The sequence below is a fragment of the Chiloscyllium plagiosum genome, unplaced genomic scaffold, assembly GCF_037043375.1.
Source record: "Chiloscyllium plagiosum isolate Xiang-an unplaced genomic scaffold, Cpla_swu_hap1 HiC_scaffold_42, whole genome shotgun sequence".
Lineage (NCBI taxonomy): Eukaryota > Metazoa > Chordata > Chondrichthyes > Orectolobiformes > Hemiscylliidae > Chiloscyllium > Chiloscyllium plagiosum.
The window spans coordinates 95,084,398-95,099,939 of record NW_028270180.1 but is presented as its reverse complement, the minus strand read 5'-3'; the positions used below and the strand labels follow the sequence as shown (position 1 = coordinate 95,099,939).

Below are 15,542 nucleotides of genomic sequence, written 5' to 3'. Positions count from 1 at the left end.
GAACACTTCTTCCGCCGCCTCTGCCTCCGAGCTTACTTTCACAATCAGGACTCCCGCCCACCTTCCAAAGACCCCTTCGCCTACCTCCAACACACTGCATCCACCTGGACACACCGCGCTGGCCTATTACCTGCCCTCGACCTCTTCATTTCCAACTGCCGCTGGGACATTAACCGCCTCAACCTGTCTACTCCCCTTCCCCACTCCAACCTCTCACCCTCACAACGTGCAGCCCTCCAATCCCAACCTCACCATCAAGCCAGCAGATAAAGGGGGCGCAGTGGTAGTCTGGCGCACTGACCTCTACACCGCTGAAGCCAAACCCCAGCTCGAGGACACCTCTTCCTACCGCCTCCTTGACCATGACCCCACCCCTCCATCACAAAACCATCATCTCCCAGACCATTCAGAACCTCATAACCTCAGGAGATATCCCACCCATAGTTTCCAAACTCATAGTCCGGAAAACCCGCACTGCCCGGTTCTACCTCCTTCCCAAGATCCACAAGCCTGACTACACTCGCTGACCCATTGTCTCAGCATTCTTCTGCCCCACTGAACTCATTTCTACCTACCTCAACACTGTCCTATCCTCCCTAGTCCAGGAACTCCCCACATACGTTCGAGACACCACCCACGCCCGCCACCTCCTCCAAGATTTCTGTTTCCCCGACCCCCAACGCCTCATCTTCACCATGGATATCCGATCCCTCTACACCTCCATCTGCCATTACCAGGGCCTCCAAGCCCTCCGTTTTTTCCTCTCCCGACGTCACCAACAGTACCCTTCCACCGACACACTCATTTGTTTGACCGAACTGGTCCTCACTCTTAACAATTTCTCCTTCAAATCCTCCCACTTCCTCCAGATCAAAGGGGTAGCCATGGGCACACGTATGGGCCCCAGCTATGCCTGTCTCTTTGTTCACTACGTAGAATAGTCGATCTTCTGTAATTACACCGGCACCACTCCCCACCTCTTCCTCCGCTACGTTGATGACTGCATTGGCACCACCTCGTGCTCCCGCGAGGAGGTTGAGCAATTCATCAACTTCACCAACACATTCCACCCTGACCTTAAATTTACCTGGGTCATCTCTGACACCACCCTCCCCTTCCTGGACCTCTCCATTTCAATTAATGATGACCGATTTGACACTGACGTTGACACCCACCAACTCCCACAGCTACCTGGATTACACCTCTTCCCACCTTACATCTTGCAAAAATGCCATCCCGTATTCCCAATTCCTCCGCCTCCGCCGTATCTGCTCCCAGGAGGATCAGTTCCACCACAGAACACACCAGGTGGTCTCCTTCTTTAGAGACCACAATTTCCCTTCCTACGTGGTTAAAGATGCCCTCCAACGCATCTCGTCCACATCCCGCACCTCTGTCCTCAGACCTCACCCCACCAACCGTAACAAGGACAGAACACCCCTGGTGCTCGCCTTCCAGCCCACCAACCTTCGAAAATACCCAAATAATCCGCTGACATTTCCACCACCTCCAAAAAGACCCCACCACCGGTGATATATTTCCCTCCCCACCCCTTTCCGCCTTCCACAAAGACCATTCCATCCGGGACTACCTGGTCAGATCCACGTCCCCCATATCCTACACTCCCAACCTGGCACCTTTCCCTGCCACCGCAAGAATTGCAAAACCTGCGCCCACACCTGCTCCCTCACCTCTGTCCAAGGCCCTAAAGGAGCCTTCCACATCCATCAAAGTTTTACCTGCACATCCACTAATATCATTTATTATATCCAATGCTCCCGATGCGGTCTCCTCTACATTGGGGAGACTGGACGCCTCCTAGCGGAGTGTTTTAGGCAACATCTCCTGCACCAATCAACCACACCGCCCTGTGGCCCAACATTTCAACTCTCCCTCCCAATCTGCCGAGGTCATGGAGGTCCTGGGCCTCCTTCACCGCCGCACCCTCCCCACCAGACGCCTGGAGGAAGAACGCCTCATCTTACGCCTTGCAACACTTCAACCCCAGAGCATCAATGTGGACTTCAACAGTTTCCTCATTTCCCCTTCTCCCACCTCACCCCAGTTCCAAACTTCCAGCTCAGCACTGTCCCCGTGACATGTCCTGACTTGTCCTACCTGCCTATCTTCTTTTCTCCCTATCCACTCCACCCTCCCCTTCGCCCCCGACCTATCACCTTCATCCCCTCCCCCACTCACCTATTGTACTCTCTGCTACTTTCTCCCCACTCTCCTCCAGCTTATCTCTCCACGCTTCAGGCTCTCTGCCTTTGTTCCTGATGAAGGGCTTTTGCCCGAAACGTCGATTTTACTGCTGCTCGGATGTTACCTGAACTACTGTGCTCTTCCAGCACCACTAATCCAGAATCTGTACCCCACCACATCACTTTGCCCCACCTTCGTGGTATCTGGCTGTGCACAAGGAGGAGTGGCACTCTGTACTGAGATGCACTGGGGCCTTGGAACACATGGTAAAGACTAAAATCACCAGAGCACTGAGAGCTCCACCACATTGTTTGCATGTTCTATTGTTTTTACTCTGTTCCTGCCTTCCCTTGTTTTTTTCTTAATAACTTTGTTATTACACACACCTGCACAAGCTGTGAAATGACCTCAGGCCTCTCGATCCAAGATTCGGGATATTTTCACCACATCACAAGGCATCGACTCTAACTTCCCTTATCCCTAAGCCTGAATCAACTCTGCAATTGGGAGAAGGGGCGGAACAGGCGGACCGATCAGCGGTCGGTCCGCCAACCAGAGTGAGTGAGGAACGGGGCCAAAACATTCTCGGGGAGTGAACGCTTCAGGATTGGTCAGAAAACAAACTATTTTGCAGGATTGAACATCCTCACTACATAGTGGAGCATTAAACATCTCCCTTGAATCAATGTGAGATTTTAAAGAAACAGTTGAGATATAAATTTGATCACGGACATTAGGGAGATTTAAACAGTCCTTAGATAAACACATGGGTGATTTTCCAATATTGTAGGGGGACGAGCTGAGAATAATTCACAGGTCGGTTTACACAACTCGAGCAAGAAACTTATTTTCAAACTCTCAGAACGATTGGTAATTTACATACCTGGCCAGCTTGGTTAAATTGGACCGAACAATCTATTTGCATACTAATCATCTCAATGACTGTAACTCTCCAGAGCAATTGTTAATGACTAATATTTGACCCATGATCCTGTGCAGTTATGAATATTCTCTATAAATCCACCGGTAATCTCAGACGCACGCGCAGTTTGGTTTCTATGTGGAGCATGCGCAGTGTCACATTTATCATTACAAAGGGAGAGAGAGACATGGAGCTGCTTTCTCCGGCAGCGGCTGCGATCGGCTTCAGAGAGCGGCGCTCAGAGCCGGTGTGTGGGAGCCTCGCTGGGAGAAAGGAGCGGAGAGAATTCACAAGTCCCGAATACAGGTTAAAAATAACTCGAAAAATATCCTCTCGGCCCGGGTATCCTTTCGGTCTCTGATCAGGGAAGCGGCCGCCATTTGTTTGAGGGAAGACAAGATGGGCCGCCATCTTGAGAAGGTCAAGGTGCAGGAGGGCGGGGCTCTCGGGGTCTGTAGAACAATCAGAGGAAAGGGAAGACCCATTGTTACTGATTAATCCCACGGACACAGCGTCACTGGGCGGTCCCGCAGGAATATCCTCTCAGTCCTGCTGGGATGGTTCACCCAGTCAGAACCAGCAGCTCTACTCCTCTCTCAGCTCCCCTTCTGTCCTTCCTGCAGCATCTGTCCCATGGAACATTGAGCTGCCTGTCCTGTCCTGTCCCTCCCTCAGCTGTTGTTTCTGTAATACCTGTGATATCCCAGTCCCATCTTAGGTTAATTCACGAAAGACAGGAATGCACCCGATGGATTTTTCTTAACATCAGCAATTGTTTAATACTCACTCACAGGCTTTTAATTACATCGTGTTTGAAGCATTTACTTCACATTCAATCATTTGCAATGGTGGGATTTGAACCTGTGTCCAGAGAACACTTGCTGAGTTTCTGGATAAATTGTCACACAATAATGCCACTAGGCCATCACTTCGCCTGCTCACAATTTGTATATCCCAGTGCAACATGAATCAAAACTCTTTCTTCCTGCACAATTGTTTGACCCAGCACTCTGGTGATGTGACTCAGTGCCTCTCCATGTGGTGTCCCTCACTGTGTGGGTCTAATTGCTGCCTCTGTCAGCGTCTCTCACTCTTGAAGCTACTCCAGATCCTGAGCCAACAGAATTCTCCACTCCAGAGAGATGAGACAGCACAGGTCAGGAATGTAGATTGGGATTTTCCAGATCTCTGTGGGCTCAGTGCCATTCTCTATGTGTAACCGTCAAAGCATTAGTCTAATTTCCCCATTCTGCCTATTTCTGTGTCTTGTACAGGTACTCATGGAGTTCCTGACTGAATAGACTTGCCAACTGCTGGTTGGGACGATGGTTGGTCAGCCAGAAAGACAAAGTCAGGGAGGTCGGGAGTCTTCAATAAATCCTGCTGCCAGGTAAGATCATTCCAGTGCACAGAGCAGAAAGTAATAAGGAGGATCCAAACATCAGTGAACAAGACATGACATAGAGAAAGTGCTGGAGGGGGAGCACAGTACAGACACACCCCAGGCTCAATCACCACGCCTGCTGCAAGTTTTGTTGTAAGGAGACAGCATCGGGAATTCCCAGTTATCAGTCCAAGCCTGTGCTTTCTCAGGGAGCATCAAAACAACTGAGGGGAAAGCAGGTCTCCCACGAGAGGGTGGAAATGCTGCCTGGGATCTTTCTGTTCCCTATTCCCTCTCCAACACTGTATCTATGGCTTGTATAGAGGACCAGTGTCTTCAATCATTCTAACTCCTATAACAGTTCCTACCTCTGTCATCTCCTCCCCTCTCACCAATTATTTCACATATTTGAAATCTCCAGTCCAGAGGACCATCCTTATCACTGTACCTTGCTTCAGTCTCTACAACATGCCTTGTCTCGATAGTCTCCTCCTCCAATAACTGGAGACATAGGGTCTGTTTCTGTGCGGCATTACTCTTTGGCCAAGGTTCCCTAAATGGAATGAGTCGCGTTTGCCTGTGTTTGGCCTATATCCCTTCAAATCTTCTCCTCTCCATGTACCTGCCCAAGTGTCTTTTCCATGTTGTAATTGTACTTGTTTTTATCATTTCCTCTGGCAGTCCATTCCGACTATGCACCATCCTCTGTGGATAATGTTGCCCCTCAGCTCCCTCTTTAAATCCTTGCTCTCTCACCTCACGTTTATGCCTCTAGCAATGGACTCACCTACCCTTGGCAATTCATCTTACTTAGACCCTACATGGTTTCATAACCCTTTATAAGGTCACCCCGTGGCCTCCTCTGCCCAGGAGAAATATTGACGACAGTGTTACCAATATCTCCAACTCATGTACTCAATGCTCTGACCAATGAAGACAAGTGTGCCAATTGCTGCTTTCAACACCCTGTCGCCCTGTGATGCCAGTCCAAGGAACAATGTAACTGCACCCCTTGGTCTCTCTCTTTTCTGCAACACTGTCCAGGGCCCAACCATTACCCATGTTAGTCCTCCCTGGTTTGTCTGAACTAAATCCAACACCTGAATTAAACTCCATCTTTCATTCCTTGGCCCAGTTGATTACCATTCCCTTCGATAACTATATTCCATGCCCACTTTTCCACTAATCTTGATATCTATAAACATATTAACAGGGATTACTATATTTTCACTCAAATTGTTTATGTAAGTGGTGCACAATCCTTACAGAACACTGCTGGTCAGAGGCCTCCAGTCTGAACAACAACCCTCTCCCACCACCCTCTGTCTCCCACTGTCATTCCATTTTGTATCCAGTTGGCTAGCTCTCCCTGATCCCTTGTGATCTACCCTTACTAACCAGTGTATCATGCTACATCCTGAACAAGGGTTTGCGGAAGCCAGAAACAACATCTGTTGCTCTGCCTTCATCTATCTTATTGGTCACATCTTGAGAAAACTCCAGTCAAGTTTGTGGGACATTTTTTCCCATGCACAAAGCCATGCTGGCTGTCCGTAATCAGGCCTTATCTTTCCAAATGCATGTAAGTCCTACCTCTCAAAATAACCTCCAACAACTGACCCACCCTGATGTCTCGCTCATCAATCTGTAGTTCCCTGGCTTTCTCTTGCAGTCTTTGTTAATTGATGACACAACATTATAATCATAGTCAGAGAGTCATACCGCACTGTTCAGTTAACGCTAACCATACTCTAGAACGGATCTCTTCCCACCTGCCTGTTCCTGGATCATATCCTTTCAAACCTTTCCTATTCCTGTACTAATCCAAATGTCTTTTGAACATTGTAATTGTCCCCATGTTCACCTCTTCCTTGGGAAGTTCATTTCACACACATCCCACCCTCTGTGTAACAATGTGCCTCTCATGTCTTTTTTTTTATATGTCTCTCCTCTAACTTAAAAATGTAGTGCCTTGTCTTGAAACTCCCTTGTCCATGGGAAAGACAACTCTCATGAACTCTATCTATCCTCCTCATGATTTTATAAATTTCTATGAGGTCATCTGTCAACATTCAGGTTTCAGTGAAAAATACCAACCTATTCAGCCTTTCTTTATACTGAAGCCTTTTGTACCCAGCCACATCCCAGTAAATCTCCTCCCAACCCTTTCCAGCTTAATAATATCCTTCCTATAACTGGGCGACTAGAACTGGATACAGTATTCCAGAAGAGGACTCACCAATGGCCTGTATAACCTCAATATGACTTCCCAACTCCTATATCCAAAGGACTGAGCAATGAAAGCAAGTGAGGTAAGCACCTTTTATTAAACTATCCTGTCTCTCCATGTTGCAAACTTCAAAGAATTATGTAGCTGAACCCTGAGGTTCCTCTGTTCTACAACAATACCGAAGGTCTTGCCATTAATTGTATAAGTCCTGCCCGTGTTTGTTGTACCAAATGCATTACCTCGCATTTATTCAGATTGAACTCCATCTACAGTTTTTCAGCCATTCACACATTTCATCAGGATCCCTTTGTAATCTCAGAAAACCTTCTTCACTGTCCACAATGCCACCCTCGCATCTAACAGCCTATCACACATAGCACTCTATGGTACAAATATCTCTGCTAGGGGCCCGACAATTTCTTCGCCAGCTTCCCACAATGTCTTGAGATACATTTGATCAGGTCCTGGGGATTTATCTACCTTTGTGTTTTAAAACCTCCAGCACCTCCTTTTCTATAATGTGGACTCATTTCAAGACGTTGAGTTATAGAGATGTACAGCACGGAAACAGGGCCTTCGGACCAACTCCTGCATGACGTAACTCGTCACATTTGCCACAATTTTGCCAATATCACTCTAAACCTTTGCTATTCATACACCCATCCACATGCCTATTAAATGTATTTCTATCAGACCCCACTATTTGGTCTGGCAGCTTATTCCATCCACTCTTTAGACCCTCCAACAATTGTGGAGCCAATTTACCAACTTATCTTGGATCCCATGGGATCTTCCCTTTTGGACCAGCCTTCCATGTGGGACCTTGTCAAAGACCTTAATGAACTCCATATAAACCAGATCATCTGCACTGCTCTCATCAATATCAGAGGACAGTCGTCTAGCAAATCCATACAGACAATCCCTAATGAAATTGTGTGGGTATCCGTTCTTGGCGAATACATTGTATAGGTGTTCTTCTTCCTCTTTTTGCAGTTCTGGTGTACTGCAGTGTGTTGTGGCCCTTTTGAACAGTGTCTTGATGCAACTTATTTTGTGTGAGTTGGGGTGGTTGCTTTCGTAGTTCAGGACTTGGCCTGTGTGTGTGCCTTTCCTGTATACCTTTGTGGTGAATTCTCCGTTCGGTGTTCTCTGTACCATCACGTCGAGGAATGGGAGTTGGTTATCATTTTCTTCCTCTCTAGTGAATCGGATTCCTGTGAGTGTGGCGTTGATGATCTAGTGTGTGATCTCTATTTCTGTGTTTTTAATGATTACAAAGGTGTCATCTACATATCTGACCCAGAGTTTGGGTTGAATTTGCGGTAAGACTGTTTGTTCTAATTTTTGCATTACCGCTTCTGCTATGGGTCCAGAGATGGGTGAGCCCGTGGGTGTGCCGTTGATTTGTTCATATATTTGGTTGTTGAATGTGAAGTGTGTTGTGAGGCACAGGTCCACTAGTTTGAGTATGCAGTCTTTGTTGATAGGTTCAATGTCCTGTTGTCTGTTCTGTATGTCCAGCAGGTTGGCTATTGTTTCTCTGGCTAGGGTTTTGTCGATAGAGATGAACAGTGCCGTTACATCGAATGAGACTATAGTTACTTCCTTGTCTATGTGTATATTTCTGATGATTTCCAAGAATTCCTGTGTTGACTGTGTCGAGTGTCTGGATCTGCAGATCAGGTGTTTCAGTTTCTGCTGTAGTTCTTTAGCCAGTTTGTGTGATGGTGTCCCTGGTCGTGATACTATGGGTCTGAGTGGGATGTCGGGTTTGTGCACTTTAGGTAGTCCATAGATTCTGAGGGTTTTGTTGCTTTCAGGTTTCATTCTCTGTAGGTCAAACCTGGTTTTTTTGTAGGTTTATCAGTGTGTTGCTATCCTATTGGTGAGCTGCGGGGTGGGGTCAAACTTCACGCAATTTCATCCACAGATGCCTCAGGGAAAAACAACGGAATGAAGACATACCACGACCCAAAGGACTAGCCACACTACCATACATCAAGAACATTTCCGAACTGACAGCCAGACTACTGCAACCACTAGGACTCATAACAGCACACAAACCAACAGCCACTCTCAGACAACAACTCACCAGAACGAAGGACCCGATACCCAGAATGAGTAAAACCAATGTAGTGTACAAAATCCCATGCAAGGACTGCACAAAACATTACATAGGACAAAGAGGAAGACAGCTCATGATCCGCATCCATGAACACCAACTAGCCACGAAACGACACGACACGATCCTTAGTAGCCACACACGCAAATGACAAGCAACATGAGTTCGACTGGGACAACACTACTATTATAGGGCAAGCCAAACAGAGAACAGCCAGGGAATTCCTGGAGGCATGGCACTAATCCACAGATTCAATCAATAAGCACATCGACCTGGACCCAATATACCGACCACTGCAGCGGACAGCTGGAACTAAGAACTGGAAGCGGCAGATGCAAATCACTATAGTTGCCAGAGGAAACATCACAGAAACACTTCACAGGAGGCTCCCTGAGGATGTCACCTAGACAGGGGACGAAACATCTGCAACCCAAATTCCCAACTCGGCGAACAGAACCACAACAACGAGCACCCGAGCTACAAATCTTCTCACAAACTTTGAAGCCCTTTAGACTCTACAAAGCTCCGTCATGGACAAGCCACCATCTCTCTATTTCCTTTGCCTTCTTCAGTGTCTGCAACTCTCGCTGTATCTTCCAGTAACGTTATTTAGTTACTGCACGTCTGCCTGGCTCCCCAGACAATCTGTTTCATCCCCTACAGCTCCCTCAGTCACTGTAACACCCTCTGCTCTGTCTAATCCTCCTCTTTCCCATTGTCTTCCAGCACAACGGTGATCCTGTAAGAGAGCAGTGCGGAATGGGATGTAATAAATCTCAGCTGAGGCTTGAAGCCTCCCATTACCTGGGAGTCACAAGGGGAGAGAACCTGAGCGAGTGCCCCACAAAGCGGGAGAATATACATCAAAAGCGAGGATTGAGGCCGACTGGGACCTGGATTTGTTTCAAAAGCAGAGCAGGAGGCTCGAAACCAGCACCGAGTCACAGAGGGAGTGACCGTGTGAGGGAGTAACTTGGAGCAGGAGCTTGAGGCTGACTCACACCTGGGAGAATATAAATCAGCACTGAGGATCGAGGCCTAGTTGTACCTGGGAGTCACAGAGACGGTGACCCTGTGAGGGAGCAGACTGGAGTGAGACTGGACGATTACACGTCCGAGAAGACATATCACTGTGTGTGCACGTGTCCCTCCCTTGTTCTGTGTTTGTGTGTGTGTATGCGTGTGTGTCCCCTTCCCTCGCTGTGTGTGTAACTCTCCTCACTCTGTGTGTGTCCCTCCCTCACTGTGTGTGTGTGTGTGTGTGTGTGTGTGTTTGTGCGTATGTCTGCGTGTCACCCTCCCTCACTTTGTGTGTGTGTGTGTCCCCTCTCATTTTCTGAGCACATGTCCCACCCTCGCTGTGTATGTGTGTGTGTGCGCGCGCGCCCCTCTAGCTGTGAGTGTGTGTGCCCCTCTTGCAGTGTGTGTGTGTCCTCCCCTCGCTCTGTATGTGTGTGTGTATGCGTATCAATCACTCACTGTGTGTCTGTGTGTCCCTCCCTCGCTGTGAGTGTGTGTGTCCCTCCCTCGCTGTGAGTGTGTGTGTCCCTCCCTCGCTGTGAGTGTGTGTGTCCCTCCCTCGCTGTGAGTGTGTGTGTCCCTCCCTCGCTGTGAGTGTGTGTGTCCCTCCCTCGCTGTGAGTGTGTGTGTCCCTCCCTCGCTGTGAGTGTGTGTGTCCCTCCCTCGCTGTGAGTGTGTGTGTCCCTCCCTCGCTGTGAGTGTGTGTGTCCCTCCCTCGCGGTGAGTGTGTGTGTCCCTCCCTCGCGGTGAGTGTGTGTGTCCCTCCCTCGCGGTGAGTGTGTGTGTCCCTCCCTCGCGGTGAGTGTGTGTGTCCCTCCCTCGCGGTGAGTGTGTGTGTCCCTCCCTCGCGGTGAGTGTGTGTGTCCCTCCCTCGCGGTGAGTGTGTGTGTCCCTCCCTCGCGGTGAGTGTGCGTGTCCCTCCCTCGCGGTGAGTGTGCGTGTCCCTCCCTCGCGGTGAGTGTGCGTGTCCCTCCCTCGCGGTGAGTGTGCGTGTCCCTCCCTCGCGGTGAGTGTGCGTGTGTCCCTCCCTCGCGGTGAGTGTGCGTGTGTCCCTCCCTCGCGGTGAGTGTGCGTGTGTCCCTCCCTCGCGGTGAGTGTGCGTGTGTCCCTCCCTCGCGGTGAGTGTGCGTGTGTCCCTCCCTCGCGGTGAGTGTGCGTGTGTCCCTCCCTCGCGGTGAGTGTGCGTGTGTCCCTCCCTCGCGGTGAGTGTGCGTGTGTCCCTCCCTCGCGGTGAGTGTGCGTGTGTCCCTCCCTCGCGGTGAGTGTGCGTGTGTCCCTCCCTCGCGGTGAGTGTGCGTGTGTCCCTCCCTCGCGGTGAGTGTGCGTGTGTCCCTCCCTCGCGGTGAGTGTGCGTGTGTCCCTCCCTCGCGGTGAGTGTGCGTGTGTCCCTCCCTCGCGGTGAGTGTGCGTGTGTCCCTCCCTCGCGGTGAGTGTGCGTGTGTCCCTCCCTCGCGGTGAGTGTGCGTGTGTCCCTCCCTCGCGGTGAGTGTGCGTGTGTCCCTCCCTCGCGGTGAGTGTGCGTGTGTCCCTCCCTCGCGGTGAGTGTGCGTGTGTCCCTCCCTCGCGGTGAGTGTGCGTGTGTCCCTCCCTCGCGGTGAGTGTGCGTGTGTCCCTCCCTCGCGGTGAGTGTGCGTGTGTCCCTCCCTCGCGGTGAGTGTGCGTGTGTCCCTCCCTCGCGGTGAGTGTGCGTGTGTCCCTCCCTCGCGGTGAGTGTGCGTGTGTCCCTCCCTCGCGGTGAGTGTGCGTGTGTCCCTCCCTCGCGGTGAGTGTGCGTGTGTCCCTCCCTCGCGGTGAGTGTGCGTGTGTCCCTCCCTCGCTGTGAGTGTGCGTGTGTCCCTCCCTCGCTGTGAGTGTGCGTGTGTCCCTCCCTCGCTGTGAGTGTGCGTGTGTCCCTCCCTCGCTGTGAGTGTGCGTGTGTCCCTCCCTCGCTGTGAGTGTGCGTGTGTCCCTCCCTCGCTGTGAGTGTGCGTGTGTCCCTCCCTCGCTGTGAGTGTGCGTGTGTCCCTCCCTCGCTGTGAGTGTGCGTGTGTCCCTCCCTCGCTGTGAGTGTGCGTGTGTCCCTCCCTCGCTGTGAGTGTGCGTGTGTCCCTCCCTCGCTGTGAGTGTGCGTGTGTCCCTCCCTCGCTGTGAGTGTGCGTGTGTCCCTCCCTCGCTGTGAGTGTGCGTGTGTCCCTCCCTCGCTGTGAGTGTGCGTGTGTCCCTCCGTCGCCTCGCTGTGTTTGTGCGTGTGTCCCTCCGTCGCCTCGCTGTGTTTGTGTGTGTGTCCCTCCCTCGCTGTGAGTGTGCGTGTGTCCCTCCGTCGCCTCGCTGTGTTTGTGTGTGTGTGAGTGTGTGTGTCCCTCTCACTGTGCGTGCGTGGCCCTCCCTCGCAGTGGGTGGGTGTGTGTGTGTGTGCGTGTCCCCCTCGCTGTTTGTGCGCGGCCCTCTCTCGCTGTGTGTGCGCGTGGCCCTCCCTCGCTGTGTGTGTGCGTGTCCCTCCCTCGCTGTGTGCGTGCGTGTCCCTCCCTCGCTGTGTGCGTGCGTGTCCCTCCCTCGCTGTGTGCGTGCGTGTCCCTCCCTCGCTGTGTGCGTGCGTGTCCCTCCCTCGCTGTGTGCGTGCGTGTCCCTCCCTCGCTGTGTGCGTGCGTGTCCCTCCCTCGCTGTGTGCGTGCGTGTCCCTCCCTCGCTGTGTGCGTGCGTGTCCCTCCCTCGCTGTGTGCGTGCGTGTCCCTCCCTCGCTGTGTGCGTGCGTGGCCCTCCCTCGCTGTGTGCGTGCGTGGCCCTCCCTCGCTGTGTGCGTGCGTGGCCCTCCCTCGCTGTGTGCGTGCGTGGCCCTCCCTCGCTGTGTGCGTGCGTGGCCCTCCCTCGCTGTGTGCGTGCGTGGCCCTCCCTCGCTGTGTGCGTGCGTGGCCCTCCCTCGCTGTGTGCGTGCGTGGCCCTCCCTCGCTGTGTGCGTGCGTGGCCCTCCCTCGCTGTGTGCGTGCGTGGCCCTCCCTCGCTGTGTGCGTGCGTGGCCCTCCCTCGCTGTGTGCGTGCGTGGCCCTCCCTCGCTGTGTGCGTGCGTGGCCCTCCCTCGCTGTGTGCGTGCGTGGCCCTCCCTCGCTGTCTGTTTGCGTGGCCCTCCCTCGCTGTCTGTTTGCGTGGCCCTCCCTCGCTGTCTGTTTGCGTGGCCCTCCCTCGCTGTCTGTTTGCGTGGCCCTCCCTCGCTGTCTGTTTGCGTGGCCCTCCCTCGCTGTCTGTTTGCGTGGCCCTCCCTCGCTGTCTGTTTGCGTGGCCCTCCCTCGCTGTCTGTTTGCGTGGCCCTCCTTGCTGTGTGTGCGTGTTCCTCCCTCGCTGTGTGTCAGTTCCCGTGTGTGTGTATGTGTGCGTGTCCCTCTTGCTGTGCGTGAGAGTGCATGTCCCCCCTTGCTGTGTGTGCGAGTCCCTCCCACGCTGTGTGTGCATGTCCTTCTCTCCCTTGCTCTGTGTGTGTGTGCGAGTGTCCCCCTCTTGCTGTGAGTATGTGTCCCTCTTGATGTGTATATGAGTGTCACTCCCTCACTGTGTGTCTGTGTGTCCCTCCCTCGCTGTGTGTCTGCGTGTATCCCCTTAACTGTGTGTATGTCCCTCTTGCTCTGCGTGTGTGTGCGTGGCCCTCCCTCGCTGTGTGTGCATGTGTCGCCCCCTCGCTATGTGTATGTGTGTGTCTCTCCCTCGCTCTGTGTGTGTGTGCGTGTTCCTCCCTTGCCATGTATTTGTGTGTCCCTCTCTCGCTGCGTGCCTGTGTTTGTGTGCTCGCGCGTTCGCGTGTCCCTCCCTCGCTGTGTGTGCATGTCCCCCTCTTGCTGTGAGTATGTGTGTCCCTCTTGCAGTGTATGTGAGTGTCCCTTCGTCACTGTGGGTCTGTGTGTCCCCCTCACGTTGTGTGTGTGTATGTGTCCCTGCCTCGCTGTGTGTCTGTATCTATCCCCTTAACTGTGTGTATGTGTGCATGTCCCTCCCTTGCTTTGTGTGTGCGTGTGACCCTCTTGCTGTGTGTGCGCGTCACTCCCTCGCTCTGTGTGTGTGTCCCTCCCTTGCTCTTTGTGTATATCCCCCTCACTGTGTGTGTGCATCTCCCCTCGCTGTGTGTGTCCCTCTCTCGCCGTGTGTGTGCGTGCCCCCTCTCAATTTCGGTGCACATGCCCTCCCCCTTGCCGTGTGTGTGCTTGTCCCTCCTTCCCTGTGTGTGTGTATGACCCTCCCTCGCTGGTGTGTGCATGTCTTTCCCTTGCTTTGTGTGTGTATCCCTCCCTCGGGGTGTGTGTGTGTGTGTGTGTGTGTGTGTGACCCTTGCTGTGTGTGTGTGTGTGACCCTTGCTGTGTGCGTGTGTGTGTCCCTCCCTTGCTGTGTGCGTGTGTGTGTCCCTCCCTTGCTGTGTGCGTGTGTGTGTGTCCTCCCTTGCTGTGTGCGTGTGTCCCTCTCTCGCTGTGTGTGCGTGTTCCTCACTCACTGTGTGTGCGTGTCCATCCCTCGCTGTGTGTGTACGTGTGTGCATGTCCTTCCCTCCCTCGCTGTGTCTCTGTGTGTGTGTGTGTCTCCCTCACTGTGTGTGTACGTTTCACTCCCTCGCTGTTTGTGTGTCTCTCGTTCACTGTGTGTGTGTCCCATCCTCGCTGTCTGTGTGTGTGTCCCATCCTCGCTGTCTGTGTGTGTCCCATCCTCGCTGTCTGTGTGTGTCCCATCCTCGCTGTCTGTGTGTGTCCCATCCTCGCTGTCTGTGTGTGTCCCATCCTCGCTGTCTGTGTGTGTCCCATCCTCGCTGTCTGTGTGTGTCCCATCCTCGCTGTCTGTGTGTGTCCCATCCTCGCTGTCTGTGTGTGTCCCATCCTCGCTGTCTGTGTGTGTCCCATCCTCGCTGTCTGTGTGTGTCCCATCCTCGCTGTCTGTGTGTGTCCCATCCTCGCTGTCTGTGTGTGTCCCATCCTCGCTGTCTGTGTGTGTCCCATCCTCGCTGTGCGTGTGTGTCCCATCCTCGCTGTGCGTGTGTGTCCCATCCTCGCTGTGCGTGTGTGTCCCATCCTCGCTGTGCGTGTGTGTCCCTCCCTCGCTGTGCGTGTGTGTCCCTCCCTCGCTGTGCGTGTGTGTCCCATCCTCGCTGTGCGTGTGTGTATGTGTCTCTCTCGCTCTGTGTATGCCTCTCCCTCCCTCTCTGTGTGTATGTGCGCGTGTCCTTCCCTTGCTGTGTATGTGTGTGTCCCTCCCTCGCTCTGTGTGTGTGTGTGTGTGCATGTCCCTCCCTCGCTGTGTATGTACATGTCCTTCCCTCGCTGTGTGTGCATGTCCCTCTCTCACTGTGTGTGCACGTGTCATTCCCTTGCTGTGTATGTGTGTCCCTCCCTTGCTCTGTGTATATCCCCCTCACTGTATGTGCGCATCTCCGCTCGGTATGTGAGTGCATGCCCCGCCTTGCTGTGTGAGCGTGTGTCCCTCCCTCGCTGTGCCTGTGCATGTCCTCTCTCGCTTTGTGTGCGTGTGTCCCTCTCAATTTCTGTGCACATGCCCTCCCCCTCGCCGTGTGTCTGTTTGTCCCTTCTTCCCTGTGAGTGTGCGTATCCCTCCCTCGCTGTGTGTGTGAATGTCCCTCCTTCGCTGTGTGTGCGCGCATCCCTCCCTCGCTGCGTGTGTCAGCAAGTCCCTCGCTCGCTGTGTGTGTGTGTG

At 52.8% G+C, this 15,542-nt stretch overlaps 1 long non-coding RNA gene across 1 annotated transcript in view; it reads left to right on the top strand.

Moving 5' to 3' along the window:
* The first annotated feature begins 4,427 nt into the window (after positions 1 to 4,427).
* The window catches only part of LOC148138010 (uncharacterized), a 99,989-nt gene continuing 88,874 nt past the window's right edge, over positions 4,428 to 15,542 (top strand). Inside the window, exon 1 of the long non-coding RNA XR_015754114.1 lies at positions 4,428 to 4,517. This is a non-coding gene — a long non-coding RNA (uncharacterized LOC148138010). The remainder of the gene's footprint in view (positions 4,518 to 15,542) is intronic.